The sequence below is a fragment of the Catharus ustulatus genome, chromosome 1, assembly GCF_009819885.2.
Source record: "Catharus ustulatus isolate bCatUst1 chromosome 1, bCatUst1.pri.v2, whole genome shotgun sequence".
Lineage (NCBI taxonomy): Eukaryota > Metazoa > Chordata > Aves > Passeriformes > Turdidae > Catharus > Catharus ustulatus.
The window spans coordinates 26,915,201-26,921,265 of record NC_046221.1 but is presented as its reverse complement, the minus strand read 5'-3'; the positions used below and the strand labels follow the sequence as shown (position 1 = coordinate 26,921,265).

General features: G+C 40.7%; 1 protein-coding gene across 3 annotated transcripts in view; it reads left to right on the top strand.

Annotated features, from left to right (window-relative positions):
* Positions 1-5,903: 5,903 nt before the first annotated feature.
* The window catches only part of ICA1 (islet cell autoantigen 1), a 70,868-nt gene continuing 70,706 nt past the window's right edge, over positions 5,904-6,065 (top strand). For all 3 annotated transcript variants that reach the window (XM_033060096.2, XM_033060087.2, XM_033060079.2), the window contains exon 1: positions 5,904-6,008. The gene's annotated coding sequence lies outside the window, so the exon portion shown is untranslated. The remainder of the gene's footprint in view (positions 6,009-6,065) is intronic.

Sequence of the window (6,065 nt, the reverse complement as noted above, 5' to 3'; positions counted from 1 at the left end):
CCAAACCTGTGGAAAAAGCAAGCCCATCTTACAAATCTCCAGTCTTTAAAAACACTGGAAGACGGGATAGCTAAAGACAGTGGTAAATCGGTGTAAGAAACCTTGGCCAGTTCTGTCATAGGTGTTAATGCTGGCCATGGGTTTATGCACAGAATCACGAACGGGATGGGACTACTGAGGAACGCATCTCGAGCTGTTTCTTTTCAAGCATCGGTCTCATTTCATGGTTGGGACAATGGGAAGATGCCAGTAGCTCATGTCCTTGGCAGTAGCTGCAGAAATTGGTGTTACAAGGCACTTTAAAAGTTTTTTGACCAATCACAAAAAGCAAAAGCACATTGACAGTAGTTTTATCCAACCACTGTAAGTACGCATACCTTGGGTTAAAACAGTGCTTGCTTATTTCAAATACAATATCTGTTTGTAAGCCTTAAAATACAATGCACAGAGCTCCATTATTAAACTTAGACCTTCCTAATATCTTGCTAGATACACTCTTCTGCAGCTCAGAGAGTTATTCTAGCCAAGCTTTAATACACAGACCATTGTTTTATTTGTCCTTGCTTTCTACATCTCATAAACTTTTCTGCTGACAAATCTTACGGCTACTGCTTAGCTCTAATTGCAGTTCTGCTGTTTCTGAGGCCTGCTTTTTACAGCTTTCTCAAAACCCTCTAATTTTAAGGATTCCCACAGGTTTTTGCTGACAAACCATTTCATCTGTTTGTGTCTCAATTTCTCATTTAAAAAGCAAAAACAATGATTCTTGCTGTCTCTCTCCCATTTTGCGTTTTCTTTCAGACTGTAAGCCTCTTTGGGAAGGAAGAATATTATTATTGAATAATATTGTTGCAGACTATAATAAAATAAATTTATAGTTTATTGCAGGGATCAGACTGCTTATCCAAGTCCACAGTAGATGAAGATAGCCTCAGTTCAAGTACATATGCATTTCAATACAAACAATGTCTGCATATTGTGTGTGTTCAAATTAATATTTTCAAGTAAATACATAAGAAGATTTTTTTAATATTATTGTTCTCAGATAAAAATCAGTGCAAATTACCACTGTGCCCATTCTCCTCTCCCTACTGTCTACTTGTTTTTATTAAAGATAAACCTGGTTCTTCAATGCCTTGCTAATTCTCTGGTGAATTCTGCAAATACCAGCTCCATCTAAACAACAGATTAACTAACACAGGTCTTTTGATTCAAAATGTCAGGTATGAAAAATAGATAGTCACACCACATGCTCCATCCCTGTCACTCAAATGAAAAGCATTTGACAGGAAAGTACCCTGTGTGCTGTTTGCAAGAGTATCCAGGGAGCTGGATAATGACAATTAAGGAAACAAATCATGGAGGATAGTGGAAGAATATGCAACAACGTCCACTGCAAACCAGACAAGAGGAATGAAGAGTATTGCACAGCTCACTGATCAGGAATTGCCAAATAGAGTATATGAACCAGCACTTGGACAGTAATATTAAGTTTGGACTTCAGACAGTATCTAAAAGCGAACACAAACTTGCATGAAGAAAAATCCAGACAAGCCCTTCTGCTCGCAACTGTTTTAAGTCTTAAGAACCATAGGAAAGTAAGGGTGACTGAACAACAGGAAAGCTGCAATTTCAGGCTGAGTCGTATTTGGTAGTTTTGGTCCTACCTTGATGGTCAGAGATGCTGGTACCAGTTCAACCTGGAGCCCTCTAATTCTACACTTGGCTGTCATTTCAGGGGCTCTGCTATCACAGAAGATATCAGGGGCAAAAGGCACAAATGGAAACACAGGAAGTTCCATATGAATATGAGGCAAAACTTCACTTTGAGGGTGAACGAGCACTGGAACAGGTTGCAGGGAGAGGTTCTGGAGTCTCCTTCTCTGGAGATACTCAAAATCTAGTGAAACATGCTCTAGGTGAGTCTGCTTTTGCGGGGGGGGCTGGATCAGATGATCTCAGAGATCTCTTCCAATCCCAACCCGAATAATCCCACAATTCTGTATTTTCCATTTTATGAAAGGAGAAATAAATGACTAAGTAAATCTCTGAAGCTGACAATAGGCTAAAGGTTTTCAGCAGATTACTAAGCTGGAATAGTCACACAAACAGTACAAACTACATGCCTTATAGAGCTAAATTACAGAAAGTATAAAAATAAATGCAAAACAGCAGAATATAAACACCTTTAAACTAGATAGATTTTTGCTAAGAAATTTGAAAACAGCAGTGTGGTGGGAAAATGAAAAGAACAGCAGTTAGATAAGAGAGGACAAAAAGACTGAAAATATTCATATGAAGGACTTGAGAAAGTTTAAGGGAAGCATCATTTCCCTCACTTTGATTTCTAAATTTTGAGCAGAATCTCAAGCAGGCAGTGACTGTGTTCATAAATCAAAACATTAAATGTTTTTACTTCCTTATGTAGACAAGAAACAGAGGGCGACATGAGAGGATTAAAAGAATCTTAATATGTGAAACTTAATATGTGAAAGTTTCATTAATAATAATAATAATAATAATAATAATAATAATAATAATAATAATGTTACTGTCCAGGGAGGATTAGAAACTTTCAATGTTGTTTCTAGGATACCTAATGCTATGCAAGTTTCTGAAGTTACTAATTCCCAGATATGTATAAATGGGGGACAGAATAACAGCACATTAAGAAATCTGAAGGAAATAATATATACAAATGGGAAAAATACAATTTCTATTGCTTCAAAAACAGGGCACTACTACTGGGCTTCTAAAATCCTTGAATTTCTAGTTTACTCTCTCTTGCCCCTGATGTCTCCATTTTTAAATTTGAAATTCAATCTTATTACTTAAGGAATACAATAAGCTAAAAACCGTCAGACACATTTTTAGGATTATTTTATATAGACACCACAGAACACAACAGAATGTATCAATTTAAATGACAAGGGTAGCATATCTCATAGCATGCGACAGTAGCCATGTGGTACAGTAAACACAACTGGATGGTGAGTCTCACTGAGTCAACATGAGATTCCAATCTTTATTTGTCTTTTTAAAAATTATATGTAGCTGCAGCAAGGTGCAACACAAAGTTCAGATGCAGAAAAGAGCTTACAAGATGATGGCTAAAATTAATCACTGGCTCAGTCTTTCAAAAGCTCTAGGCTTTGTGTGATTGAGGGCTTGAAAAGTCATTCCTACCATAAAAAGTGATACTTTCAACAGTGACACAATCAGTAATTCCACCTCAGAGAGATGTACTTTACTTGCATCTTATGGCAATTTTAATTATGTAATGCAAATAATCTCAGTTTGTCAGAGGATGGGGTGTTCTGTGGAACAGCATAAATGAACTTTTTTAAGGTCAGGGAACCAACTGCTTAGTTAATTTAAGTAACTTAGAGTACTTTGATGCTCAAATGGGGAAAAATTATTAGTAGCAGAAAGCATGAAGCACCATGTTTCATGCAGTCCATCAGCTTTATCAAAGAACTAAGCTTGTGAAAAGTAAAAAGTACACCTTATTTCAAATATCACTTATAATAACTGTTTCAGTTACATTTCTGTATTTCTGCTGCCCTAAAAATATCTCCATGGGAGATAAGAGAGGTGCTAGAACAACCAGATGGCACTTGCTTATATTTATAACATTTACGTCTGGTAATAAACTACATGAAAGATTAAGAAATGCTCGCACTTCAGCAAGGAATAAAGCTTTAAAACTAATTTTTTGAGGTTATATAGTAATCTCAGCTAATGGTTTGAGACATTAAGATGGACAATGCAAAATGCTGTCTGAATTGCAGGCTGTAATCCTAAAGTACATGATAAATGAGCTAGCCTAAATCCTGATTTTTCAGGTATATTCACACACATATATAAATATTGGCTTAAAAATAGTTCAATGACTACAAAAGTACAGTGTTTTGCAGAATCAAGGTTTACTCAGGACTATTTCCCCTCCTATCTTACTGTGGAGCAACTAAGAAAAAGAATACTTGCAAATTTACCAAAAAAGAAAAAAAAAAGAAAAAAATGAAAAAGGAAAAAAAAAAAAAAAGAAAAATCATTTTGTCTTGGTTCTGCTCCTGCAATAGCTAAAGTAATTCCTTACATCCTGTGAGATCTTATTTTTACACCTTCCTCTAAGAGATTTGTTCACATAAATACCATTAAAAGACACAACAGATTCTTCAGGTTCACAGAGAAAATAAAAGCTACCAAAACACAACGCCAGATGTGGCTGAAGAGATCCCAGATACTCATCCACTGCAGAGAAACCTTTTCGCACTTATTAGCACCACATCCTTTTGGCCAGGTAAAAATTCCATCAACATTTTTTCTCTCAAAACCAGCAATACCTGGAATTTATTTGACTGATGGGGCAATATGCCTAATGCAAGTATTTACACTTCAGCCTGTAAGGAACCCCTGTCCAGAGAATGATTAATCTCATTGGAAACTAAAATAAATCGGATAACCACACCCCAAAATGCATATTTTTATATCTGCTCTAAAGAGAGCTCTGGAATACCAAGGCAGCTGGAGGGTGTTTACAATATAACATCCAAAAGTAAATGAGCTATTTTACACCAGGTTTCCTGTATTCCAAGCTTTCAGCTGCTGTGTTATACCTTTTTTTAGCAAGACTGAGGACCCCATTATGAGATTTGTCTCCCATGAAAATTTTCTAGCTGTTATTTTGCTTTAACTCAAAAACTATCCTATTGAGGTTTCTGTAGTTCTGAGAAACAATTCTGTATTTCTTGCTATAAAACCATTCTTGTTTGTCAACACACAGTTTTTGCTACATACACCATGCTTGGGGATATGACCTGCTGGTAGGGGTCACATCAATGCCAAACAGGGAAAGTAAGCAATCTCTCAAACGAAACCTGAAATTCCTCACATTATACAGCGTTAAATTATCCCTGTTGATCTCTTCAGAGCTCAGGGAGTGCATGCCTAGCCCTCTACCCATTAGGATCCCAAGTCTATTCCACAGTCACCATCTCACAGCACAGTCCCTGTTGCTGTAAACATCTGGCATTTTTACTCTTAGAGCTGTGACTTCCAGCGAAGTAGCTCAGCTCTGCCTCAAAGAAACATACCGAGACACTTACATGAGTGCTTGGGACCTCTGTAAGGTTCAGAAAATGACGCCTCACTACCACTCTTCTGCTCTCTTCATTTTCTACAGCTTCCTCCTGCCCATTCTTCTTTTCTGGGGCCCTATCAACCCAACCTCTTCTTTCCATTCCTGCTTCCATGCCCTTACACCTCTGCTCTCTTCGCGCCGGTAAGTTAACACTGCCCCATTTAAGTGCGATCATTTTTCACCCGATCTTGCTGCACTCCGTTTCTCCTTTTACTTCATTTTCAAATGCCACCTGTGAACTCTTCTCCTCATTTCGAGCTCTCAAACTCACCTCCTTTATTCAAAAAGCTCTCACATAACCCCAGTGACCCAGTTCCCACGTGAGCTCCAAACCAACGCTCCCCTGACCCCCGACACTGCCACCCGCCTGCTACGTTACAGGGCCCTTCCCTCCAAGTCTCACTACCGCGATAGCAACTATTATAGCTAACTATTTAGGACAACCAAAACATTTTAGAATTTCCTTGCTGCTCCTCGCGGGACACCTGCGGTCCCCAGCAGGCAGGGGCTGAGGCACGGTGCTCAGTGCTTTGGTCGAGGCGGTGATCAGAGCCCCAGCAGGGCTCCAACTCGGGTGACTCTCCTGCCGCTTCCCCCACAGCACTGCAGGGAGAGCACAAGGAAACGCGTCGCTTCCCTGACCAAGACCGGGCAGCGGCCGGCCCGAGCGCCGCGGACCTGGCGGCCGCGCCCTCCCGGCTCGGGGGCCGGGCTGGGCCGGGCCGGGCGGCGGCTCCGCCCCGCTGCGGGGGCGCCCGCTCCGGCACAGGCGGCTCCGCTCGCCGTGCTGACGCCGGCGGCGCTGAACACCTGGAGGGGCGGCGGCGCCTGCGGCTCGGCCCTTCCCTCCCCTTCCCTCCGCAAGGTGAGTGCGGGAAGGGGGGGCTCGCTGGTCTCCGTGCGGGGGCCGGGCGGGAAGGGC